Source organism: Somniosus microcephalus, chromosome 4 (genome assembly GCF_052327205.1).
Source record: "Somniosus microcephalus isolate GS21.2 chromosome 4, FLI_Smic_1.0, whole genome shotgun sequence".
NCBI lineage: Eukaryota > Metazoa > Chordata > Chondrichthyes > Squaliformes > Somniosidae > Somniosus > Somniosus microcephalus.
The window spans coordinates 63,039,321-63,067,106 of NC_140990.1; the positions used below are offsets into that span (position 1 = coordinate 63,039,321).

Genomic DNA, 27,786 nt, shown 5'->3' on the forward strand with positions numbered 1-27,786 from the left:
GGAGCCAGCGCCTCACAACTTGAGCCGTCTCGAGGAAATATCCTCCGTGCCTTTTCATTCCGCATGGAGGTATTTCCTGTACGGGCTGCTCCTGCACACTCTCCACTTTGCCATCTTCGCCTGCCGTCTGGACACGCCTTGGCGTGCCGTCTTGCCTTCCGGTGGAGGCAGAGGTCCCCAATGGAGGGCTCTCTATGCGGGAGTCTTCCCTTGTTCTATTGGGGACTTGGCCTGGAGGGTGTTGCACGGAGCAGTCCCGTGCAATATATTTTTAAGTAGGTTCACGGACTCCCAGGCCGCCTGTCTTTTCTGCGGCCTGGAGGAGTCCGTGTTTCATATATACACGGGGTGTGAGAGGTTGCAGCCCCTCTTCCATTATTTGAAGGGGCTGCTCCTCGATTTTTGGTTCCACTTCAGTCCCACGCCCTTGATCTACGGTCACCTGGTGCGGAGGGGAGCGGGCAGGTTGGAGGACCTTCTTGTGGGTCTGCTCCTGGGCCTGGCTAAAAAAAGCCATCAATTGGTCCAGGCAGCGGGTGGTTGAGGCGGTCGTCCAGCCAGATTGCCTCCCCCTCTTCTGCGGCCATGTTCGCGCCCGGGTGGCCCTGGAGATGGAGCACGCGGTGTCCGCCGGCTCGCTCAAGTACTTCCGCGACTGGTGGGTGCCGGGGGGACTGGAGTGCATAATTGATTTGGACAACCAAATTTTAATTTGATTTGTTAAGGTTTATTTAAAGTTTAATTGGTTACAGTCTATTTGTTTATGTTTGGTTCAACCAAAAGAGCACCTTTATGGATCCTCCTGATTGGTGTGAGTCTTATTTATAAGAGCTGGGTTTTACTCATAAGGGCTGGGTCGGTGATGAATGATGGTTGCCTTGTGTTAAACTTGATGCCATGATTCTGACTTAATAAAAGCCTTAGTTTAAGTTTTAACTTCATGGATTCAGGCAGTTATTTGGCACATCAATTTTATTAAGTAACAACTTTGGAAGATGGATCGATTTTTGAAACCAGAGCGTTTGGATATTGAGCCCCATTCGGCAGATGCGTCGAAGAAATTTACGCATTGGCTTCGATGTTTTGAACACTTCATCGCATCGATCGATCCGACGGTTAACAAGTTGGGTCTTTTAACCAACTTGGTAAGTCATCAAACTTACTCTATATTTGAAGATATTACTATGTATGAAGAGGCCCTTGCAGCTCTGAAGGCCCAGTACCTTAAGTCGGTTGATGAAGTATACGCCAGGTATCTTTTGTCTACTCGCAGGCAATTACCCGAGGAATCTCTGGATGATTTCCTGCAGGATCTTAAGGCTTTGGCTAAGGATTGCAACTACAAGGCTGTCTCTGCCATATTGTATCAAGAAGAAGCCATCCGCGATTCTTTCATATCTGGCCTTCGATCTAATTATATTAGACAGAGACTCCTCGAGAATGACTCGTTAGTTTTAAAAACAGTCATTGTTACGGCTCGATTGTTAGATGTCGCCCAGAAGAATTTAGAAGTGTATGCATCAGCCCATGCGTCTCTCTCAGCCTCGTGTGTTTCGAGTATGGAGGCATCCATAACGCCAATGGAGCCTCCACTTAATCCTACTGTTGTGGCTGTACCCCATGGGTCTAAGTGTTGTTTTTGTGGCCAATCTAAACACTCCAGGCAAAGATGCCCAGCCAGAGAGGCTACTTGTTTTAAATGTAAGAAACGGGGACATTTTAGTAAAGTGTGTAAGGGTAATCCTGTACCCGATGTCTTCTCTGCTGCCGCCTATTGTTTTACTCTAGCCTCGGCTATGGTTGACCAGACCATACCGTGTTCCCTGTCGAAATCTATGATGGACATTAAGATTAATGGTCATCCTACTGATAGACTGTGGCAGTACTGAAAGTTTTATACATCCCAACCTTGTTAACTCCTGTTCATTGAAGGTGTATCCTACTCGAAGTGAAATTGTGATGGTGTCCAAGTCCCTTACTTCGGAGGTAACTGGATATTGTAAAGTCACATTGACCGTTAAGGATACGGAGTATAAGGACTTTAAACTCCTTATATTACCTCAGTTGTGTGTGAACTTAATTTTAGGCTTGGACTTCCAGTGTCAGCATGAGAGCGTTACCCTTAAGTATGGTGGGTCTTGTGGTAAACCACTGTATTGTATATTGCCACCTCTGGGTGGCGCTGTGTATGGAGGCATGCCTCAGCTGACTCCACCCACCACTGTGTGGGTTTCGTTCAGACTTGTTCAGTCACTCACGAAGAAGCATGGTCTCTTCTTAGCTAATAAAAGCCTTATTCATCTCTTCTTTCGACTCATCATCTCTTCTTCGACTCATCACCTTTTATGAAGTAATTGATAAGCGTATCAATTTTATTAGCTAAAAGTTAAATGGCGACACCTGAGGAGCAACAACAGCAACGGATACAGCAGACATTGCTGAGAGCCCTCAGACCACCACGCCTGGACCTCGACCCTCAAGATGTGGGTGCATCAGCCAAGTTTGAACACTGGCTGAGCTGCTTTGAATCCTTCCTCGCAATCTCACAGGTTACAGAGGAGGATCACAAACTGAAAATTTTGACCGCCCAGGTGAGCCATCAAGTATATATGCTAATCCGGGACTCTAATACGTACGTGGCGGCCCTCGAGCTACTAAAAGGGCAATATACGCGCCCAGTGAACACAATTTACGCCCGACACCTCTTGGGATCCCGCAGGCAGCAACCGGGAGAATCGGTAGGGGCATTTGCACGGGCGCTACTGGCACTCTGCAGAGACTGCGATTGTAAAGCGGTAACGGCTGTGGAGCACGCGCAGGGACTCGCCTGTGATGCCTTCGTCAGGGGCCTCCAGTCAGACCACACCCGGCAGAGACTGCTAGAAAGCAAGGAACCCGACCTGAAGACGGCCATTGCCCTTGCGCTCTCGTTAGAGGAGGCCCACCGAAACCTCGAGGCATACCCCCGTAACGGCGCCAAGACATGGCAATCGAAACCGTGAGACACGGGACCGCCGCCCCCGGCACCAACCGCTGCAGCGACCCAACCGAGACAGCAGCCTCCGGTAAGAACTGCTTCGATGCCCAGTAACCAGGCCCAAAAATGCTATTTCTGTGGCCAGTTAAAACATCCCAGAGCGCACTGCCCAGCTAAGACAGCTACCTGCTCGGGCTGCGGGAAGAAAGGCCATTACGCTAACGCCTGCAAGGGGAAGCCAGCCAGCAGCGCAGCGTGCGGGCCGTGGGAGCAGCCATCTTATCCGCCATTTTGTGTACCCCCGGCCGCATGGCATCTGCCGCCATCGTATCCAACGCACTCAACCGCCATTTCGTCACCGGAACCGACCACCGTCTCGGCGGATGACTATAGTGACTCACTAAGCCACATACTGGCCTCCGTGACGCTGGATCAAGCCCTCCCTCACCATCTATCCAGCTCCATGATGGATATCGCGGTAAACGGCCGCGCCACCAGTTGCCTGATCGACAGCGGGAGCACAGAGAGTTTCGTCCACCCCGACACGGTACGTAGCCACTCCCTCACGATTCTGCCAACGCACCATCGCATTTCTATGGCGTCCAAGTCCCAGTCAATGGACATCAGCGGCTACTGTGTGGTGACCCTGTCAGTAGGGGGCACTGAATATCAAAAATTTAAACTGCTAGTCCTGCCCCGTCTTTGCGCTGCCATCCTGCTAGGGTTGGATTTTCAGTGCCACCTTAAGAGTGTCACACTAGCATACGGTGGACCCCTCCCCCCACTCACAGTCTGCAACCAACAACTTTTAAATCGCCCGCTGCAAACCACCTGCAGCCTTTCCACATTAAAAGTCCCCCCCCCTCCCCTGTTCGCTAACCTCACCCGCGACTGTAAACCCATCGCTACCAAAAGCAGGCGGTACAGTGCCGGGGACAGAGCTTTTATCAGCTCTGAGGTGGAGCGGCTCTTGAAGGAGGGCATTATCGAAGGTAGCACTAGCCCCTGGCGAGCCCAGGTTGTAGTCGTTAAAACCACTGCAAAACGCCGCATGGTAATCGACTACAGCCAAACCATAAACCGGTACACCCAGCTGGACGCGTACCCCCTCCCTCGCATATCTGATATGGTCAATCAGATTGCGCAATACAAAGTATTCTCCACCATCGACCTTAAGTCAGCGTACCACCAGCTGCCCATCTGCCATGAGGACCGCCAGTATACTGCCTTCGAGGCAAACGGCCGCCTCTACCACTTCCTTAGGGTCCCCTTCGGCGTCACCAATGGGGTTTCGGTCTTCCAAAGGGAGATGGACCGAATGGTTGACCAGAACGCGCTGCGGGCAACCTTCCCCTATTTGGATAACGTCACCATCTGCGGCCACGACCAGCAGGACCACGACGTTAATCTAGCAAATTTCCTCCGTACGGCCCAACGGCTGAACCTAACGTACAATAAGGAAAAATGTATGTTTCACACCAAGCGCCTGGCCATCCTCGGCTGCGTGGTGGAGAACGGAGTCATCGGGCCCGACCCCGACAGAATGCGCCCCCTAATGGAGCTACCCCTTCCCCACTGCCAAAAAGCACTGAAGAGATGCCTGGGGTTTTTCTCCTACTACGCCCAGTGGGTGCCCCTCTATGCAGACAAAGCCAGGCCCCTCATCAAAGCCACCTCCTTCCCCCTGACACCAGAGGCGTGTGCAGCCTTCACTCTTATCAAGAACGATATCGCGAAGGCCGCAATGCACGCGGTGGATGAGTCCATCCCCTTCCAAGTGGAGAGCGATGCCTCCGACTTCGCCCTAGCCGCGACCCTTAACCAGGCGGGCAGACCCGTGGCCTTTTTCTCAAGGACCCTCCAGGGCCCCGAGACGAGACACTCCTCCGTCGAAAAGGAGGCCCAGGCTATTGTAGAAGCGGTGCGTCACTGGAGGCATTACCTGGCCGGGAAACGATTTACCCTGCTCACTGACCAGCGTTCAGTAGCTTTTATGTTTAATAATAAGCAGAGGGGTAAAATCAAGAACGACAAGATCTTGAGGTGGAGAATCGAACTCTCCACCTACAATTATGATATCTTGTATCGGCCAGGGAAACTCAATGAGCCCCCAGATGCCCTATCACGTGGTACATGCGCCAACGCGCAGAGTGATAGGCTGCAGTCCCTCCACAATGACCTCTGCCACCCGGGGGTCACCAGGTTTTTCCATTTTATCAAATCCCGTAACCTGCCCTACTCCATCGAGGAGGTCAGGACCATGACCAAGAGCTGCCAAATCTGCGCCGAGTGCAAACCGCACTTCTATAGGCCGGACAGAGCAAGCCTGATCAAGGCCACCCGCCCCTTCGAACGCCTGAGCGTCGATTTTAAAGGGCCCCTCCCCTCCGCTGACCGCAATGTGTACTTCCTCAACATAGTTGATGAGTACTCCCATTTCCCCTTTGCCATCCCTTGCCCAGACATGACCAGTACCACGGTCATCAAGTGTCTGAATGACATCTTCGCTCTGTTCGGGTTCCCCAGCTATATACATAGCGACAGGGGCTCATCGTTCATGAGCGACGAACTTCGGCAGTACCTGCTAACAAGAGGTATCGCCACGAGCAGGACCACCAGTTACAACCCCCGGGGGAACGGCCAGGTGGAAAGGGAGAACGCGACGGTTTGGAAGGCAGTCCTCTTAGCACTAAAATCTAAGGGCCTTCCGACCTCCCGCTGGCAGGAGGTCCTCCCTGCAGCGCTTCACTCCATTCGGTCACTGCTTTGTACTGCCACTAATGCGACCCCTCATGAGAAAATGTTCGTTTTCCCCCGGAAGTCTACATCGGGAACCTCGCTACCGGCATGGTTGACTTCTCCTGGGCCCGTCCTACTGTGGAGGCACATGAGGACGCATAAAACGAACCCCCTGGTCGAGCGGGTGCACCTCCTACACGCCAACCCCCAGTATGCCTGGGTGACATACCCAGACGGGCGGGAGGACACGGTCTCCATACGAGATCTCGCACCCTCGGGTACCCCTGAATTACCACCGTTATCCCCCTTACCACCGTTATCCCCCTTACCACTGTTATCCCCCACCACCCCTCCCAACCCAACCCCTGCAGACGGCATGCCAAAGCCCCAGGAATCTTCGCCAACCACCCAGACACCAGACCCGACGTCGGATGCTGCAACACCACCGCCGCCACCACGACGATCAGGACGTCAGACAAGGCCTCCTGATAGACTTAACTTGTAGTACCCTTCACCCCGCCGGACTTCACATTAAACAAGGGGTGAATGTGGTAAACCACTGTATTGTATATTGCCACCTCTGGGTGGCGCTGTGTATGGAGGCATGCCTCAGCTGACTCCACCCACCACTGTGTGGGTTTCGTTCAGACTTGTTCAGTCACTCACGAAGAAGCATGGTCTCTTCTTAGCTAATAAAAGCCTTATTCATCTCTTCTTTCGACTCATCATCTCTTCTTCGACTCATCACCTTTTATGAAGTAATTGATAAGCGTATCAGGTCTCAGCCTCCACTCACAGTCTGCGGCCTTTCTAAGTAAGTCTGCCTCCTTTGTTTGTGAACCTTGCTCCTAATTGTAGACCTATAGCGACGAAGAGTCGATGGTACAGTTCAGAAGATAAAACATTTATAAAAGAGGAAGTGGAAAGGCTTCAACGGGAGGGAATCATCGAACACAGTAATAGTCCGTGGCGTGCCCAGGTGGTGGTGGTTAAAACTAATGAAAAGAAAAGAATTGTGGTCGATTATAGCCAGACTATAAACTTGTATACCCAGTTGGATGCCTATCTTTTGCCTCGTATTTCTGAGATGGTGAACCAGATAGCTCAGTATTGCGTGCTCTCCACCATTGATTTAAAGCCTGCTTACCATTAACTCCCTATCAAAATAGAAGACCGACCTTATACGGCCTTCGAAGCTAATGGGCGCCTGTACCAATTTCTTAGGGTGCCCTTTGGAGTGACGAATGGGGTATCCGTCTTCCAACGGGAGATGGATCATATGGTGGATGAATACGTGTTGGAAGCAACATTCCCGTACCTGGACAATGTTACTATCTGTGGGCGCGACCAACGGGAGCATGATCAAAATCTCGCGAAGTTCCTAGAGACTGCAAAGAGGTTAAACCTGACCTACAACGAAAACAAGTGTACCTTCAATACTACACGTTTGTGTATTCTTGGTTGCGTTGTGGAGAATGGGGTAATCGGGCCGGATCCTGAAAGATTACATCCACTTAAGGAATTACCTTTACCTCACACTGTAAAAGCTTTAAGAAGGTGTCTGGGATTCTTTTCATACTATGCCCAGTGGGTGGCTAGCTACTCAGATAAAGTCCGACCTCTTATTAAGTTGACATCTTTTCCACTATCGGCGGAAGCTCAGGAGGCTTTCTATAATATCAAATGGGACATTGAGAAGGCAGTGGTATGTGCCGTGGATGAGAAGATCCCTTTTCAAGTGGAAAGTGATGCATCTGATTTTGCGTTGGCAGCAACTCTTAACCAAGCTGGTCGACCAGTAGCTTTCTTCTCTCGTACATTGCAAGGACCGGAAGTTCGACATTCTTCAGTGGAAAAGGAGGTGCAGGTGATTATCGAAGCAGTCAGGTATTGGAGACATTATCTCGCTGGCCGACGTTTTACGCTTATTACTGATCAGCGATCTGTGGCCTTTATGTTCAATGCTAAGCAGAGAGGCAAGATCAAAAATGATAAGATTTTAAGATGCCGACTAGAATTGTCAACATATGATTATGATATTCAGTACAGGCCTGGAGTATTTAATGAGCCATCAGGTGCTTTGTCACGAGGAGTAGTGCTAGTCTAGGTATAGATAAGCTTCAAAGTCTCCACGATGCACTCTGCCACCCTGGGGTTACCAGAATGAACCACTTCATTAAGTCCCACAATCTACCCTACTCTATTGAGGAGGTCCGGACAATGACCAGAACCTGTCGTGTTTGTGCTGAATGCAAACCCCGCTTCTATAAGCCATCCGAGCCAGCTCATCTTATTAAAGCAACTCGATCATTTGAGCGTTTGAGTCTCGATTTTAAAGGTCCCCTTACATTGAGCGACCGTAATGTCTATTTTCTTAATATTATAGACGAGTACTCTCGGTTCCCTTTTGTTATCCCCTGTCCGGATGTGACCAGTGCTGTTGTAATTAAATGCCTCTGCCAACTGTTTTCTTTGTTTGGCATGCCTAACTATATACATAGTGATAGGGGTTCTTCTTTTATGAGCGAAGAATTGCGACAGTTTTTGCAACAAGTAGAACTACCAGCTATAACCCTCGTGGTAATGGGCAGGTCAAGAAAGAAAATGCGACAGTGTGGAAGGCTATCGTATTGTCTCTGAAGTCACGAGGCCTGCCGACCTCTCGCTGGCAGGATGTCCTGCCAGACGTGCTGCATTCCATAAGGTCTCTTTTGTGTGCAGTGACAAATGCCACCCCTCATGAAAGGATGTTTAGCTTTCCAAGAAAAGCTATTAATGGAGTATCGTTACCCACATGGTTGACGACCACGGGCCCTGTGCTGTTGCGCAGACCTGAGAGGCCACAAGACTGATCCACTGGTGGAGGAAGTACAACTCCTTCATGCTAATCCCCAGTATGCGTACATTCAATATCCGGATGGGCAAGAGGATACGGTCTCTATTAAAGATCTTTCACCTGCTGGAGCTCAGAGTTCGACTCTGAGTAGAGTTTTCAATCGTGGTATTGGACCTTCAGAGACACAAACCCTCAGGGTGGAAAACACTGATGATTCTGGGAATTCGGATGAACTGGAGTTGGTACTCCGGGAGGAGCCTCGGCAAGAGTTACGTCATTCCCAGAGGACTATCAGACCTCCTGACAGACTGAATCTATAGCAGGGGGTGACTGTGATGAAATAACTCTGTTCTGGATTGTCTGTTGTTGTACTTGTTAATGTCTGTAATGTTATACAGGTGTAACTACTTATATTCCTCCCTAGCTCTGCCTTTATGGATCCTCCTGATTGGTGTGAGTCTTATTTATAAGAGCTGGGTTTTACTCATAAGGGCTGGGTCGATGATGAATGATGGTTGCCCTGTGTTAAACTTGATGCCATGATTCTTACTTAATAAAAGCCTTAGTTTAAGTTTTAACTTCATGGATTCAGGCAGTTATTTGGCACATCACAGGTGACTGAGTCCAATGTGGGACCTACTGTCTCTGTCACAGGTGGGGCAGACAGTGGTTGAAGGGGCGGGTGGGTGGGATGCTTGGGTTGACGTGCGCTCCTTCCGCTGTTTGTGCTTGGCTTCCACTTGCTCCCGGCGAAGAGACTCGGTGTTCGGTGACTTCACTTCTCCTCCACTTGGTACAGCCTTGGGCCAGGGATTCCCAAGTGTTGGTGGGGATGTTGCACTGTTTCAAGGAGGCTTTGACGGTGCCCTTGAAGCATTTCCTCTGCCTACCTGGTGCTCTCTTGCTGTGTCGGAGCTCCAAGTAGAGCGTTTGTTTTAGGAGTCTCGTATCGGGCATGCGGACGATGTGACCTGTCCATTGGAGCTGATTGAGCATAGTCAGAGCTTCGATGCTGGGGATGTTGGCCTGAGAAAGAACACTGACGTTGGTGCACCTATCCTGCCAATGGATTTGCAGGATCTTGCGGAGGCAGCGTTGGTGGTACCTCTCCAGTGCTTTGAGGTGCCTGCTGTACATGGTCCCTGTCTCTGAGGCATACAGGACGGTGGGTATCACTGCTGCTCTGTAGACCATGAGCTTAGTGCCAGGTTTGAGGTCCTGGTCTTCAAACACTCTCTTCCTCAGGTGACCGAAGGCTGCAATGGCACACTGAAGGCGGTGTTGGACTTTGCCGTTGACGTCTGCCCTTGTTGACAGTGGGCTCCCGAGGTATGGAAAGTGGTCCACGTTGTCCAAGGCCTTGTCATGGATTTTGATAATCGGGGGGCAGTACTGTGTGGTGGGGGCAGGTTGGTAGAGTACCTTCGTCTTACGGATGTTTAGTGTAAGGCCCATGCTCTCATACGCTTCGGTGAAGGTGTTAACGATGGTTTGGAGTTTGATCTCCGAGTGAGCGCAGATGCAAGCATCATCTGCATACTGTAATTTGATGACAGAGGAAGGGACGACCTTGGATCTGGACTGGAGGCGACGGAGGTTGAACAGTTTCCCATTTGTTCTGTAAATTAGCTCCACTCCAGCGGGGAGCTTACTGAGGGTGAGATGGAGCATTGCAGCAAGGAAGATCGAGAAGAGCGTTGGTGCGATGACACAGCCTTGCTTGACCCCGGTCCATACATGAATTGGGTCTATGGTGGAACTGTTGGTCAGGATCACGGCTTGCATGTCGTCGTGAAGCAGGTGGAGGATGGTGACAAACTTTTGAGGGCAGCCGAACTTGAGGAGGCCACTCCATAATCCCTCATGGTTGACAGTGTCAAAGGCCTTTGTGAGGTCAAAGAAGGCCATGTACAGCGGTTGGTGCTGTTCCCTGCATTTCTCCTGTAATTGGCGCACGGTGAAGATCATGTCCATTGTGCCCCTTAGTGGGCGAAATCCGCATTGCGACTCTGGGAGGAGCTCTTCGGCCACTGGGAGAAGGTGATTGAGGAGGATTCTTGCGATGACTTTCCCTGTGGCAGACAGCCGGGAAACTCCTCTGTAATTACCGCAATCGGACTTGTCACCTTTCTTGAAGATGGTCACAATTACAGCGTCTCTAAGATCCCCTGGCATGCTCTCCTCCTTCCAGATAAGAAAAGTTACCACATCCCTAATAATAGATTCTAGCATTTTCCCTTGCATTGATGATTTGGACTTAGGATTAATGAACTCAATTTGCAGATGATACCAAACTAGGGGGTATAGCTAACACTGAGGAAGAATGTAACATAATACAAGAAGATATTTAAAAACTTGCAGCCTGGGCAGTTAAGTGGCAAATGAACTTTAACATCGATAAATGTGAGGTGATGCACTTTGGTTGGAAAAACAGAAAGATCACCTACACCTTAGAAAATAACAAACTGAATGGGATAAAAGAGCAAAGGGATTGAGGGATACAGGTGAACAAATCATTTAAAAGCAGCATCGCAGGTCAGAAAAGCAATTAACAATGTTAACAAAGCAGTGGGATTTATTTCTAGGTGTATAGAATTCAAAAGTAGTGAAGTTATGTTAAACTTGTATAGGACCTGGTCAGGCCACACTTCCCACAGGCGTACTGTGCACAGTTCTGGTCTCCATACTATAAAAAAAGAGTAAGAAGTCACACAACACCAGGTTATAGTCCAACAGCTTTATTTGAAATCACAAGCTTTCGGAGCGCTGCTCCTTCATCAGGTGACGAAGGAGCAGCGCTCCGAAAGCTTGTGATTTCAAATAAAGCTGTTGGACTATAACCTGGTGTTGTGTGACTTCTTACATTTGTCCACCTCAGTCCAACACCAGCATCTCCACAATATAAAAAAAGAGATCGAGGAACGGAAGAAAGTGCAAAAAAGATTTACAAGGATGGTACCAGGACTGAGAGATTACAGCTATCGGGAAAGATTAAACACGTTGGGACTTCCTGAGAAAACTGAAGACTTAGAGGCGACCTGATAGAAGTCTTTAAAATGATGAATGGGTTGGACAGGGGAGATGTGGAAAGAATATTTCCACTTGTGGGAGAATCTAAAATTAGGGCCATAAATACAAGACAGTTACTAATAAATCCAACAGGGAAAGAAGATGAAATGTCTTTACTCAGAGAGTGGTTAGAATGTGGAACTCGCTGCCGCAGGAAGTGGTAAATAGCTCAGATGCTTTCAAAAGGAAACGAGACGAGTCCAGGAGAGCGAAGGGAAAAGAAAGATTTGCTGAAAGGCTGAGATGAGGCAGACAGAATGGGAGGAGACTCGTGTGGAGGATAAACAGCAGCACCAGAGACTAGTGGGGCCGAATAGCCTGTATCTGGGCTGTATATTCCATGTAATTCGATCACTAAAGTCAATGAAACTTCAACCCTGTGATTCCAGGCCCCAGACAGCTGGAGCCGCGCATGCTGGGATCCTCAGGAGCAACACTCGGATACACTCACAGTGCAGGCCCACCATTACAATTATACACAGCTTCAGAAAATCAATACACTCACAGCGCAGGCCCACCATTACAATTATACACAGCTTCAGAAAATCAATACACTCACAGCACAGGCCCGCCATTACAATTATACACAGCTTCAGAAAATAATTACTGAACTGAATTATTCAGTTCACCAAATTGAGTGGCTGATTAGCACGGGTTAGATACAGAGTAAAGCTCCCTCTACACTGTCCCATCAAGCACTCCCAGGGTTGGTTCAGCATGGGTTAGATACAGAGTAAAGCTCCCTCTACACTGTCCCATCAAGCACTCCCAGGGCAGGTACAGCATGGGTTAGATACAGAGTAAAGCTCCCTCTACACTGTCCCATCAAACACTCCCAGGGCAGGTACAGCACAGATTAGATACAGAGTAAAGCTCCCTCTACACTGTCCAATCAAACACTCCCAGGGCTGGTTCAGCATGGGTTAGATACAGAGTAAAGCTCCCTCTACACTGTCCCATCAAGCACTCCCAGGGCAGGTACAGCATGGGTTAGATACAGAGTAAAGCTCCCTCTACACTGTCCAATCAAACACTCCCAGGGCTGGTTCAGCACAGATTAGATACAGAGTAAAGCTCCCTCTACACTGTCCCATCAAACACTCCCAGAGCAGGTACAGCACAGATTAGATACAGAGTAAAGCTCCCTCTACACTGTCCCATCAAGCACTCCAAGGGCTGGTTCAGCATAGGTTAGATACAGAGTAAAGCTCCCTCTACACTGTCCCATCAAGCACTCCCAGGGCAGGTACAGCATGGGTTAGATACAGAGTAAAGCTCCCTCTACACTGTCCCATCAAACACCCGCAGGGCAGGTACAGCACGGGTTAGATACAGAGTAAAGCTCCATCTACACTGTCCCATCAAACACTCCAAGGGCACAGGTTAGATACAGAGTAAAGCTCCATCTACATGGTCCCATCAAACACTCCCAGGGCAGGTACACATTTCTTACACATTCGATATTAACCCACACGGTGGCTTTGCTGTCAGTGAAGAGAGACGAGAAAGACCAAAGTGCCGTTTGTCCCTCTCAGTGTGGCCCTGAAGGACTGTGTCCAGGCTGAAGTTCTGTTCCCACCGTACGATCCTCCCCCAGATTGTCCTTTCGGAGCTCCAGCCAGGTGATGCTAAACACACAGGTTAAAAAGACAAAAATCTACAGGAATGCATTCAAAACAAAGCTGATTTATTTGACATCTATCCAGAATCTTAAACTCCAACCCAGTTATAGGGTCATTAGCATCAGCAGAAACAAATCCCAACTGTCAGAATGAACACGGTTCAGTCCTGGATGTGATTAACAGCAGCAATAACAGCAGAATCTAACCCCTGCAGTCACTTGTGAACTCGCTGGTGTTTCAGCAGGTTGGATGACTGATTGAATCCGTTCCCACACACGGAGCAGGTGAACGTCCTCTCCCCAGTGTGAACTCGCTGGTGTTTCAGCAGTGTGGATAATCGAGTGAATCCCTTCCCACACACGGGGCAGGTGAATGGCCTCTCCCTAGTCTGAACTCGCTGGTGTATCAGAAGCTCAGATGAACGAGTGAATCCCTTCCCACACATGGCACAGGTGAGCGGCCTCTCCCCAGTGTGAATAAGTTGGTGCGTCAGCAGTTTGTTTCTGTTTTTAAAACTCTTCTCACAGTCAGAACATTTAAAAGTTCTCTTATCTGTGTGAATACCCTGGTGTTTCAGCAGGCTGGATAAAGTAGTGAATCCCTTCCCACAGTCCCCACATTTCCACGGTTTCTCCATGGTGCGGCTGTCCTTGTGTCTCTCCAGGTTGGACGATCGGTTGAAGCCTCGTCCACACACAGAACACGTGTACGGTTTCTCCCCGCTGTGAATGGTGAATGTTTTTTCAGGCTGTGTAACTGGTTAAAGCTCTTTCCACAGTCAGTGCACTGGAACACTCTCACTCGGGTGTGGGTGTCTCGGTGCTTTTCCAGTCACACTGATGTTTGAAATCTTTTCCCACAGACAGAACCGGCAAACATTTCTCCTTCCACATTCAAAGGCTGAGGATATTCAGGTCCTGATAAAGCGAGTGACTCAGTCAGATCTTGAAGTGATGTCTGGTTTGAGCTTCCCGCCTGCAAATCCTCCCATTCTAATATCCTGTAAAAAGAGTTTATATAGAATTATATAGAATATACAGCACAGGCTATTCGGCCCAACTAGTCTTTGCGTGTTCATACACCACACTAGTGTCCTCCCACTCCATCTACCTTCATCACAGCCTTTCAGCATATGTTTCTATTCCATTCTCTCATGTACGCATCTCGTTTCCTTTGAAAGCATCAAAGCTATTTGCCTCAACCACTTCCTGTATTAGCGATTCCCACCACCAAACACATCTTCCCCTCACCTCCCCTTTCAGCATTCCAAAGGGACCGCTCACACTGCATCACCCTGGTCCACTCCTCTATCACCCACAACACCCCTTCTCCTTTGCCCGGCACCTTCCCGCGCAAGTTCAGGAGGTGGAACACCTGCCCTTTTACCTCCTCCCTTCCCACTGTCCAGGGCCCCAAACACTCCTTCCAGGTGAAACAGTGACTTACTTGTACTTCTTGCAATCTAGTATACTGTATTCGCTGCTCACGATGCGGTCTCCTCTACATTGGGGAGACCAAACGCAGATTGGGTGACCGCTTTGCGGAACACCTCCATTCAGTCCGTAAGGGTGACCCCGAGCTTCCAGTAGCCTGTCTCTTTAATTCTCCGCTCCACTCCCACTCTGATCTCTCTGTCCTCGGCCTATTACACTGTTCCAATGAAGCTCAACGTAAGCTCGAGGAACAGCACCTCATCTTTCTATTAGGCACTTTACAGCCTTCTGGACTCAACATCGAGTTCAACAATTTCAGACAATAACCTCTGCCCCAATCATTTTTTTCTCTCTCACATGGCAGCTGTTGGCCATCCTGCCATTTCCATTGACACTTCATCTGGGGTCATCTTTTGTTTCTTAACTTGTCCCATTACCATCTCCGTTTGCCTTGCACCATCATCCCTTTTGTCTCTTCATCTCTCCTGCCTTCCATCCTATCACAGACCTTCCCTTTTGTTCTTTCCTCCCCTTCCCCTCTCCCTGCCCCTACACTTGCTTAAAAACCTGTTACATCTCCAACTTTTTCCAGTTCTGACGAAGGGTCATCGACCTGAAACATTAACTCTGTTTCTCCCTCTACAGATGCTGCCTCACCTGCTGAGTATTTCCAGCATTTTCTGTTTTTATTCCTGTATTAGCGAGGTCCACATTCTAACCACTCTCTGAGTAAAGAAATTTCTCCTCATTTCCCTGTTGGATTTATTAGTAACTATCTTGTATTTATGGCCCCTAGTTTTGGATTCTCTCCACATCTATCCTGTCCAAGCCATTTATAATTTTAAAGACCTCTATCAGGTCTCCTCTAAGTCTTCCCTTTTCTGAAGAAAAAATCCCCAACCTGTTCAATCTTTCCCGATAGCTGCACACTCTCAGTTTACAAAAGCCATCACCGTGAGTCCAGGATAGAAATTGAGAACATTCTGTCTTCCTGGTTCCTGTCCCAAGGCGCATGCGCCCCTGCTGTGACTTTAAACCCCTGGGTAACCCGGGTGAGTCACTGACCAATCAAACCCGCAGCTGGACGCACACGTGACACACAATCCACCAATGGTTTTCACCCCCGGGGCACTTGGATCAAGTTGGAAACAGGTGCCCTGATGCCCCGCCCACTCATTGGCCCAGAAATTCGGGTCTCCACGGGTGAGTACACACGGGGTACTCACCCGTAGGCCCAATGGAAGTGCCAGTTTCCTGCATGCACTGCGCATGCGCGGGAAACCGGCACTTCCGTTCCCCTGAACGAAGGGGTTCAGAGTTCGAACGCATGCGTGGGAGAGTAAGGCCTGCTTTTTACAAGGTAAATGGTGAATTAATTAAAATTAAAACATTTTTTCCACAGGTTTATTATTTTTAAATACTTTAAAGCAAGGTAAGTTTATTTTTAGCCCCGTTAGAAAATAAAATTACTTTTTTCAAAAATTTAAATTATTGTTTAAAATAGTTATTTCATGTAATTTATAGTTTATTTAAAAAGTGTGATTTTTAAAAAATTTATTTGAAGATTTAGTGATGTTTTGGGTCGGCTTGAGGCTGTGAGAGACGGCCACGCCCGGTTGCCAGGGTAACACTTCCCCCCCCCCCTTCTGAGCCCCGCTCTCCGAGCCCCGGCTGCCCCGCCCCGCCCGCACTCCCGAGAGCCCCGCTCTCCGAGCCCCGGCCACCCCGCCCTGCCATGCACTCCCGAGAGCCCCGCTCTCTGAGCCCCGGCCGCCCTGCACTGCACTGAGAGCCCCGCTCTCCGAGCCCCACCCCCCCGCCCGAGCTGGCTTCAAGGCCGCCGAGCGGGGAAGAGAGAGACGCCGCATCTGAGCTGCTGGCTTCCCGCGCTCTGTGCATCGCCTGCTGCACGCGCACCCTGTGCATGTCCCGTGACCTCGTGGCCGACGCCGTTGCCCCGGGTAACGTGACGAGGGGGGGGGCAAGGAGCTTACCAGAAGCCGTGGGACAATTACCTAGCTTGGGCGTGGCTGGGCAGGAGAGGCCCAGGCTTTGAGACCTAGGCTTTGAGGCCTTAAAAAATCGGGGAAAGGTAGGAAAAAGAATCATCAGGTTAGAGAAAATATTTACAAATGAATGAACTTTTTTTAAAACAATTTAATAAAAGCAATTTTTTTTTGCTGGAAATGTAGATTTGAAAAGAATGGACTCAAGATGGCGGCTGTAATGTATGTACCTTTTAAGGTGGGGAACCACTTTTTACAGCTCATGTATACTGTAGTACTGGCAGTGACCACACCTGTATATAACGTTGAGTAGTAATCTGTACAGATCAGTTGCAGTCTGAGCCACGTTGAGTAAACATTTAGTTTGCACTGCTCTCCGCAGCCTGTGTCTGATTATACACGGACGTAACATTGGCGATGAGGCAGGTTCGAACCTACCTGCAACTCTGCATCACCTCCCCGGGGATTCGTTCCTGAAGATCACTGGATTGGAGGTCAAGGCCAGAGGCTCGGGCGTCGACCACGGGCAACCGCCCAGTCATCCAGCAGAGACACGAGAATTGCGGGGGAGGTTGTCGAGAGCCAGGCTTGGCTTTCCAGTCGAGGTGGTCCAGTGAAACAAGCTGGCAACAGGTAGTGCGCAGACCCTTCTCGGACAGCGGCAGGTTAGAGCCCGACCGAGCGGCACAGCAAAGGGCCGAGCAGCGTCGACGGGGGAGAGAGAGAGAGGGCAGAGCGCACAGGGCGCAGCCGGTGCTCAGGGGCCGAGCAGCATCAGAGAGGGACAGAGAGATGCGCAGGAACCCGCGAGGCGCCGCCATTGCCACGAGAACCGGCAGCAGCGGGGGAGGAAGGAAAGTGTGGGAGACGCCATTTTAAGCCATTGGGAGACGCCATTTTAAACCACACCCAAAATGCCGAAGAGTGGCAGTATCACCGCATTTGACAATGAAGTCGAAGATTGGACTACATATGTCGAATGAATAGAGGTGTACTGCAAGGCAAATGAGATGTCAGATGACAAGAAAGCATCGGTATTGTTGAATTTAATGGGTGCAAAGACGTATGGGTTATTGCGAAATCTAGTAACCCCAACGAAGCCAATGGAAAAGAGTTTTGCAGACATAGTAACGATACTAAAGGAACATTTAAACCCCACACCGCTGCTGATAGCAGAAAGATTCAAGTTTCACAAACGGAACCAGCAGAAGGATGAAAGCAATGCTGATTATTTAACAGAACTGCGCAAACTATCGAAACACTGCCAGTTTGGAGCGGGACTGGCAGATACCTTAAGGGACAAGTTTGTGTGTGGGCTTCAAAGTGAAGGAACCCAGAAACGGCTTTTATCTGAAAAGGACCTTACGCTGGAAAAGGCTTTCAACATTGCGGTATCATATGAAGCAGCAGCATGGGGCGCTGCAGAGATACAACAGAGACCGCAAGAATATGGCACAGAGACCACAAGAATATGGCACAAACGAAATGTCATATGGAACAGAGAAGTGCTATCACTGCGGCAGAAAAACACACGACCAGAATGATTGCTGGTTCAAAGACAAAGTGTGCAGACAGTGTGGAAAAGTAAGACACATAGCACGAGTCTGCAGGTCGGGAAAGAAAACCAGCAATAAGAAACCGACCAAAGGAAAGTACAAGAAGGTACATAAGATAACGGAGACTAGTTCAGACGAACAAAAGAGTGATAATGACTCCGAAAACAGGGAACTGAGTTGTCTGAAACTGCATAATGTGATCACAATGGAGGATCACCGAAACATTTGGGTCACTCTCAAGATAGCAGGAGTCCAGGTAAAGATGGAATTGGACACAGGATCAGCCCTAACAGTCATAAACTGATGGGACTACGAGCGGCTATTCTCATACATACCCTTGAGAGACACAAAAATTATTTTGAAGACGTACACGGGGCAAAAAGTCTACCCCAAAGGAAAAATAAGGGTGACCGTTATATATAACGGTAAGGAAACACCAAAACTAGACCTGTATGTATTGCAAGATGGAGGACCACCATTACTGGGACGTGAATGGATCCGGAAAATACAATTGGATTGGCATTCCATACAGGCACTGACTGTGGCTGACAAAAAGGATGACGACGTCACACCTGGGCGACTGTCAAAGATCCTAACTGACGTGAAAGAAGTGTTCCAGCAAGGACTCGGAACACTAAAAGGCGTGACAGCGACAATTAAAATTGAAGAAAACGCAAGTCCAAAATTTTTTAAGGCCAGACCGGTACCTTATGCTATCCGCCCAGCTGTCGAAGCAGAGCTGGAGAGTTTGGAACGTTCAGGAGTACTGTCCAAGGTAGACTGGAGCGAGTGGGCTACACCCATCGTCCCTGTGATGAAAAAGTCGTTGAGCAGCACGCCTGGGGAACCAAGGAAGGTTCGCATCTGTGGGGACTTTAAGGTAACAGTGAACCCGGTCCTTCACACCGTACAATATCCACTTCCGCGGATTGAAGATATTTTCGCCTCGCTATCTGGAGGGAAATGCTTCACTAAGATTGATCTGGCCCAGGCATACCTGCAAATGGAGGTCGAAGAAGCATAACAAAAAAATACCTCACAATCAACACCCATAAAGGTCTCTACCAATACAACCGGCTGGTATTCGGGGTAGCATCAGCTCCGGCTATTTGGCAGAGGGCAATGGAACAAGTTCTGCAAGGGATCCCAGGGACCCAGTGTTATTTGGACAACATCCTGGTCACGGGCGAAAATGACAGCGATCACCTTGCCAACCTGGAGCAGGTGCTCACTAGATTGCAGGAATATGGGCTCCGAGCTAACCGCCCCAAATGCGAGTTTTTTAGAAAACAGATCTCGTATTGTGGCCACATTATCGATAAAGAGGGGTTACATAAGACCCCAGAGAAGATTGAGGCAGTAGTCAAGGCTCCAGCACCGGAAAATGTGTCACAACTGAGATCGTTCCTCGGGCTGGTAAACTACTACCATAAGTTCTTGCCAAATTTGCCTGCAAAACTACAGCCACTGAACACCCGACTGCAAACTGGGGTGCCATGGAAGTGGAGTGACGAATGTAGATGAGCATTCCAGAAGAGCAAAACACTAATCACATCAAAAGAGGTATTGGCCCATTACAACCCAGCATTACCAATTCAGTTGGCATGTGATGCGTCACCCTATGGCATTGGAGCGGTGCTGTCGCACAAATTCTCGGACGGCTCAGAGAGGCCAATAGCCTTTGCGTCACGATCACTAACCTCAGCCGAGCGTAACTACGCCCAGATTGACAGGGAGGCCCTCAGCCTAGTGTGGGGAGTGAAAAAGTTCAATCACTATCTGCACGGGCAGAAATTCACCTTGCTGACTGATCACCAGCCTCTTGTCTCCATTTTGAATCTGAAGAAGGGCGTTCCGGTGATGACTGCGCAACGACTACGAAGATGGTCACTTTTTCTAGGGGCGCACCACTATGAGATTGAATATAAGGGCACGAAACAGCATGGAAATGCTGATGGGCTATCACGCCTGCCACTGCCTACTGCGGAGGAAGCACCAGCAGTGGATCCTGTCGAAATATTCCATTCGACTATTGTTGAATACCTACCGGTAACTAACGCTTGTATCGAAAAGGAAACACGAAATGACCCGACACTGTCTCGGGTATATGATTTGACGGTGAAGGGATGGCCAGCACATGGCGACTCACTGTTGCCAGCATTCTCGACAAGGAGAGAACAGCTATCAGTGTGCCAGGGGACCTTGACGTGTGGATCCCGAGTGGTAATTCCACCCAAGTTAAGGGATAGTGCTCAATGAGCTTCATGAGGGTCATCTGGGAGGGGTAAAAATGAAAAGCCTAGCCAGGGCTTGTGTGGTGGCCGGGAATCGATAAACAAATCGAGGACCTGACCAAGAGCTGCTCAGGATGCCAGAAAGTCCAAAATGCACCACCACAGGCCCCTCTACACCCATGGGAGTGGCCCTCATCTCCATGGCAATGGGTGCATATTGATTTTGCTAGTCCATTCATGGACTCAATGTTTTTAATAGCCATGGATGCGCACTCCAAATGGCCTGAGGTCATCAAAATGTCCTCCACCACCACGGAGAAAACTATTGCAGTCCTACGGACCATATTTGCCAGTAATGGCTTGCCAGAACAGATTTGCTCTGACAACGGACCACAGTTTGTGTCCGAAGAGCTCCGGAGGTTCTTGAAAAAGAATGGGGTAAGGCATTACACATCCGCCCCGTATCATCCAGCCACAAATGGATTGGCTGAGAGGTTCGTACAAACCTTTAAGAAGGCAATAAAGGCTATGTACAATGACAACATTCCGCTGCAGCACAAGGTGGACAATTTCCTGTTCGCCTACCGGAATGCGACACATGCAGTCACCAACCAGGCCCCAGCCATGATGTTCTTTAACCGAAGGTTAAGGTCTCGCCTGGATTTGCTCAGACCAAACGCACGAAGAGATGTTGAGAGTAAGCAATTCCAGCACATCCATGAGAAGCCAACAAGGAGCTTCAATGTAGGGCAACCAGTCTTGGCCCGTGACTACCGAATAGAAAAATGGCAGCCAGGAACGATATGCACACGGCAGGGCCCACTAATGTACACAGTGGACGTTGGGGAGAGCATCGTGAGACGCCATGCTGACCAGATCCTAGAGTCACAGGAACAAGTCAACCCCATGCCTCGCCCATACGTACCTGGTGATGAACCCGACGTACAGGTAGCATCTACCCCAGAAACAGTAGCATCGGAAGCTGATGAACCAACCGACGACAGGGGGCCAGAATCGCCTCTGCACCAAGAGCAAGACACTCGGGAAAGGCGCTATCCAAAAAGGACCAGGAAGCCTCCCCAAAGACGGAATTTATAAATAGACTATTTTCAGCTAATGTTGCATGTTAAAAGTGTTAATTGGAATTAGTTTGATATTTAATTTTTAAATGAGTGTTATGGTACTGTTAATCTAAAAGGGGAGGAATTGTAATGTATGTACCTTTAAGCGGGGGAACTACTTTTTACAGCTCACGTATACTGTAGTACCGGCAGTGACCACACCTGTATATAACGTTGAGTAGTAATCTGTACAGATCAGTTGCAGTCTGAGCCACGTTGAGTAAACATTTCGTTTGTACCGTTCTCCGCAGTCTCTGTCTGATTATAGGCGGACGTAACAGCGGCCACGCACCTCGGTTCAGAACGATAAGGCCCGCCCACACACACACCGATTGGTCGACCGTCATGTCACCGAAGCGTAGGATTGGTCAATCGTCCTGTCACTCGACTCTAGGAGGGCCCACATGCACACGCGACGAACCCACCCCCACCACGCAGCGATTGGTTGACCGTCAGGTCGCTCGACCGTACGATTGGTCGAACTTCATGTCACTCTATGCTAATGAACGGATAATGAGCGGAATTTTGAAAGTTTTTTAGATACCGCGGGCGCAATTTTTGTCTCGCCGAAATGTAAATACACCTATGACTGTTCTGGAATCGTAAGCTTTCTTTCGATGTAAAGCACGTGTAGGTACGCTCTGTAACTTGAGACTGTATAGCCGGACAGACAAACGGAACACAGACAGCGACTGGGGGGGAAGAGAGAGAGCGACTGGGGGGGGAAGAGAGAGAGTGACTGGGGGGGAAGAGAGAGAGCGACTTGGGGGGGAAGAGAGAGAGCGACTGGGGGGGAAGAGAGAGAGCGACGGGGGGAAGAGAGAGAGCGACTGGGGGGGAAGAGAGAGAGCGACTGGGGGGGGGAAGAGAGAGAGCGACTGGGGGGGAAGAGAGAGAGCGACTGGGGGGGGAAGAGAGAGAGCGACGGGGGGGGGAAGAGAGAGAGCGACTGGGGGGGAAGAGAGAGAGCGACTGGGGGGGAAGAGAGAGAGCGACTGGGGGAGAAGAGAGAGAGCGACTGGGGGGGAAGAGAGAGAGTGACGGGGGGGAAGGTGGCCCGATGGACCCCTGCGAAGGAAGGAAGAAGGTAAGCTCTCCCACCCCCTCACTCTTTCCCTCCCTCACCCTCTCTCTCCCTCCCCGTCTCTCCCTGCTTTACTCTCCGTCCCTCCCCCCTCCCTCCCCCCACCCTCTCTCGCTCCCCTCCCCCCACCCTCTCTCGCTCCCCTCCCCCCACCTCTCTCTCTCCCCTCCCCCCACCCTCTCTCCCTCCCCCACCCTCTCTCTCTCCCCTGCCCCCACCCCCCTCTCTCTCTCTCTCCCCTCCCCCCACCTCTCTCTCTCTCTCTCTCCCCTCCCCCACCCTCTCTCTCTCTCCCCTCCCCCACCCTCTCTCTCTCTCTCTCCCCTCCCCCACCCTCTCTCTCTCTCCCCTCCCCCACCCTCTCTCTCTCTCCCCTCCCCACCCTCTCTCTCTCCCCTCCCCCACCCTCCCTCTCTCCCCTCCCCCACCCTCTCTCTCTCTCCCCTCCCCCACCTTCTCTCTCTCCCCTCCCCCAGCCTCTCCCTCTCTCCCCCTCCCTCTCTCTCTCTCCCCCCTCCCCCCACCCTCTCTCTCTCCCCCTCCCCCCACCCTCTCTCTCTCTCCCCTCCCCCCACCCTCTCTCTCTCCCCCCTCCCCCCACCCTCTCTCTCTCCCCCCTCCCCCCACCCTCTCTCTCTTCCCCCTCCCCCCACCCTCTCTCTATCCCCCCTCCCCCTCTCTCTCCCCCCCCACCCTCTCTCTCTACCCCTCCCCCCTCTCTCTCCCCCCTCCCCCACCCTCTCTCTCTCCCCCTCCCCACCCTCTCTCTCTCCCCTCCTCTCCTCCCTCTCCCCCCTCCTCCTCCCTCTCACCACTTCCCTACCCGTTCCTCCCTCTCCCCCTCCTCTCCCCTCTCTCTCTCCCCTGCCCGAGCCCTCATCCCCCGCTCCAATCCCTCTTTCCGCCCCGGGGCCCGGCCTCGGCAACCTGGATAAACGTGTTCCCTTGGACGCTTTTGGCGGCCTCGGCCGTCACCCTGATGCTGTTGGCCGAGGCGAACACCCGCAAAGACATGGCCCAGCCGAGTCCAGCGCCCCGGTCAGCTCGAGGTCCGCAGCTGCTGTTTGGCCGCAGGCCACAAAGCACCCGAGCCCAGCGCCGGCGATGGCTCCACGGAGCTCCGTGCCCCCCCATGCACTGACATGGCCCCGCCCTCCCGAGCTGGCTTGAAGAGCGCCGATTGCGGCTGTGAGAGACGGCCGGCGGGCCCGGTTGCCGGGATAACCCTTCCCGCTCTCCTAGCCCCGCCCGAGATCAGCACTCCTAAGAGCCCCGCCCCCCCTGCCCGAGCCGAGCGGGGAACAGAGAGAGACGCCGCGTCTCAGCTGCTCCTGCTGCGCGCGCACCCTTTACTAAGATGGTGGCGGTAGCGGCGCTCGGCTGAGGCCCGCCCCTCCAGCCTTCACAAAGATGGCAGCGATCGGGGGCCACTTGTTGACTGGGGCCGGGAGGTGCCTAGCTCGGGCGTGGGTGCGGAGGAGAGGCCGAGGCTTCGAGGCCTACCTGGAAAAAACGGGAGAGGTAGGAAAATTAATGAGATTAGATAAAAGATTTAGAAAGTAATTAACTTTTTAAAAAACATTGTGTTTTAAAAGCAACGTTTATTTGAAAGACGCAGAAAGCGGGAAAAAGAAAAGGAAAAGTTTGGAATCAAGATGGCGGCGACTCACCTCGGTTCAGAACGATAAGGCCCGCCCACACACGCACCGATTGGTCGACCGTCAGGTCACCAAAGCGTAGGATTGGTCAATCGTCCCGTCACTCGACTGTAGGCGGGCCCGGCCGCACGCGCCAGCAACCCGGCGTACGATTGGTCGACCTCGAGTTCACTCTGTCGCTAATGAGCGGATAATGAGATGCTAATGAGTGGAATTATGAACGTTTTTCAGATACCGCGGGCGCGATTTTTGTCCGGCTGAAACGTAAATACGCCTACGACCGTTTTGGAAAGGTAAGCTTTCTTTCGACGTAACGCACACGTAGGTACGCTTTATAACTTTCGAGCGCATAGCCGGACAGACGCACACGTGAGGACAGAAGGACAGACAGACAGATAGACAGACAGATCGACTCGTTTATTTATATATATAAGACTAGCTGGAGTGCCCGGCGGTGCCGAGGCTTTTTTGAAGGCATGTTGTTGTTGGAAGAGAGAGAGAAAGTGACTGGGGGGCGGGGAGAGAGAGAGAGAGAGTGACTGGGTGGGAAGAGAGAGAGCGGCTGGGGGGGAAGAGAGAGAGCGACTGGGGGGGAAGAGAGAGAGCGACTGGGGGGGAAGAGAGAGAGCGACTGGGGGGGAAGAGATAGAGCGACTGGGGGGGAAGAGAGAGAGCGACTGGGGGGGAAGAGAGCGAGCGACTGGAGGGGAAAAGGGAGAGAGATGGGGGGAAGGTGGCCCGATGGACCCTTCGAAGGAAGGAAGAAGGTAAGCTCTCCCTCCCTGTCCCAGCCCCTCACTCTTTCCCTCCCTCACCCTCTCTCTCCCTCCCCTGTCTCTCCCTGCTTTACTCTCTCTCCCTCCCTCCCTCCCCCTCTCCCCCTGTCCTCTCCCTCCTCCCCTGTCCTCACCCTCTCCCTCCCTCGCCCTCTCTCTCTCCCTCCCCCGTCTCTCCCTGCTTTACTCTCTCTCCCTCCCTCCCCCCCTTGTCCTCTCCCGCTCCCCTCCCCCCACCCTCTCTCTCTCCCCTCTCCCTCCTTGCCCCTCTCCTCTCTCCCTCCCTGCCCATCTCCTCACTCTCCCTCTCCCTCCCCCGCTCCCTGTCCTCTCCCTCTCCTCCCTCCCTGTTTCTCTGTCTCTCTGACGCCTGTCTGTTGACTGTTCCCCTCTGCCGCTCTCAGTTTTTCATCTGCGAGCTCGCCAGCCGCTCAGGCTCTGTATGGAAATCATCTTGGCGCCGGTGCCCGATTTGCTACACCAGGCCCCGCCGTCCGCCCGCTCTCTGGGGCAAGGTAAGAGCCAAGCTCCGGCCCCACACCCACATCACCAGGGATCAGCACCCGGGGAACCCGCCTGCCGCCCAACGTGAACAACAAACACCCTCCTCACCTGTCAGAGTTGAAGTCTCCGAAAGCGGCCACGGTGCCCCAGGCCTCTTCCCCCGCGCATTCAGGATGCGCGGGGAAGAGAGAGAGAGAGACTGCGGGGGGGAGAGTGAGACGCCGCCGCGCACCTGCTCTGCGGAGCTCCGTGCCGCCACCGCCGCACCAGCCTTTACTAAGATGACGGTGGTAGAGACTCTCGGCTGAGGCCCGCCCCTCCAGCCTTCACAAAGATGGCGGTGATCGGCGGCCGCTTGTTGACTGGGCCCGGGAGGTGCCTAGCTCAGGCGTGGGTGCGGAGGAGAGGCCCAGGCTTCGAGGCCTACAAAAACAGTGAAAAGTAGGAAAATTATCGAGGCTAGAGAAAAGATGCACAAATTAAGTAACTTTTTTTTAAAACAATTTGTTTTTTAAATGCAATTTTTTTTTGCTGGAAATGTATATTTGAAAATAAACACGCAGAAAGCGGGAAAAAGAAATGGAAAGTTTGGAATCAAGATGGCGGCCACTCACCTCATTTCAGAACGATAAGGCCCGCCCACACACGCACCGATTGGTCAACCATCATGTCACCGAAGCGTAGGATTGGTCAATCATCCTGTCACTCGACTCTAGGATGGCACACGCGGTCAGCCCGAGCCCCGCCCTCCCGAGGCCGGGCCTGAGGCGACTTGAGACGGCCGATTGCGGCTGGCCGGGCCCGGTTGCCTTGGTAACCCTCCTCCCCTCTCCGCCTCCCGATCTCCGGGACCGGGCCTGGGCCTGAGTGGCTTGAGATGGCCGATTGCGGCTGGCGAGCCCGGTTGCCGGGGTAATCCGCCCCGCCCCCCCGAATGAAGCGCGAGGAGGTTGCAGTGAGCCCAGCCAGCCTTTACCAAGATGGCTGGCCGCTGGTTCAGAATCGGGCCCAGCAGGGGGGGTGAGGGGTGAGAGGAGCTTGCCACAAAACAATTGCCTAGGGTCCAGCATGGCTGGCAACAGATGCCCAGGCTTCGAGGACTACCTGCAAAAGCGGGGAAATGTAGGAAAATTAATGAGATTAGATAAAAGATTTAGAAAGTAATTAACTTTTTTAAAAAACAATGGCCTAGAAATTGGATTTTGGCTTAGCCAGGGCTTTAGCGCCGGAAGTTAGTGCCGGCGCTAAGTCCCCTGCGCGCGCCAAAAATTCAGTGGCGCCACGCCCAAACGGCTGCCGGCGCTACTGAAGGGTCTTTGCGGCGGTACATTGGCGCTAACTGCCGTTTCGCGCCGCAATTCCGGCGCTGCGGCACCCGATGCGGTGCGGCAGGCTGGGGACATGCAGGCCTCCTCCTCCCGTTAAGGAGGAGCTGCCTGCACCCGGCCGCGGCCCGCGCAAATCAGCTTAAAAATGAGCCCGGCACCTCGGACAAGTGCCGGGCTTGCATCTGTTCCGGGGGGGGGGGGGGGGAGAAGTCCGGGGAGGGAGCTGCGGGCAGGCGGCCGGCGGGAAAGTGGCCGGCTGCCGCGGGGCCTTTAATGCGCCGGCGCAAACTGGAGTAAGGCACCTCTGCCAGAACGTTGCTTGCGGCTGCCACGGGCGAGGCGGCCGCAACTCAATTTCGGAGTTCGGGCGGGTTACCACGGCAACCGGGACGCTGCGCACACCGATGACGTCATCGGTGCCGGCGCAGCGCTACCGGTGCAACGCCGATTTAGGGCCCCAGGGAATTTTTAAACTGGCCATAACTCTGGCGCTAGTCCCTCTAGCGCCTCAAAAGCGGCGCTAAGGCTAGTGAATTTCTAGGCCAATGTGTTTTAAAAGCAACTTTTTTTTTTAAAGACGCAGAAAGCGGGAAAAAGAAATGAAATATTTGGAATCAAGATGGCGGCGACTCACCTCGGTTCAGAACGATAAGGCCCGCCCACACACGCACTGATTGGTCGACCGTCAGGTCACCGAAGCGTAGGATTGGTCAATCGTCCCATCACTCGACTCTAGGAGGGCCCGCCCGCATGCGCCAGGAACTCGCCCCCGCCACGCAGCGATTGGCCGACCGTCGGGTCGCTCGACCGTACGATTGGTCGACCTTAATGTCACTCTATGCT

At 51.7% G+C, this 27,786-nt stretch overlaps 2 protein-coding genes across 2 annotated transcripts in view; both read left to right on the forward strand.

The window, feature by feature from the left end:
- LOC147119043 (uncharacterized) overlaps nucleotides 1-27,786 on the forward strand; it is a 453,069-nt gene that overhangs the window by 362,081 nt on the left and 63,202 nt on the right. The gene's annotated exons all lie outside the window — the stretch shown is intronic.
- The window catches only part of LOC147119047 (uncharacterized), a 230,851-nt gene that overhangs the window by 152,910 nt on the left and 50,155 nt on the right, over nucleotides 1-27,786 (forward strand).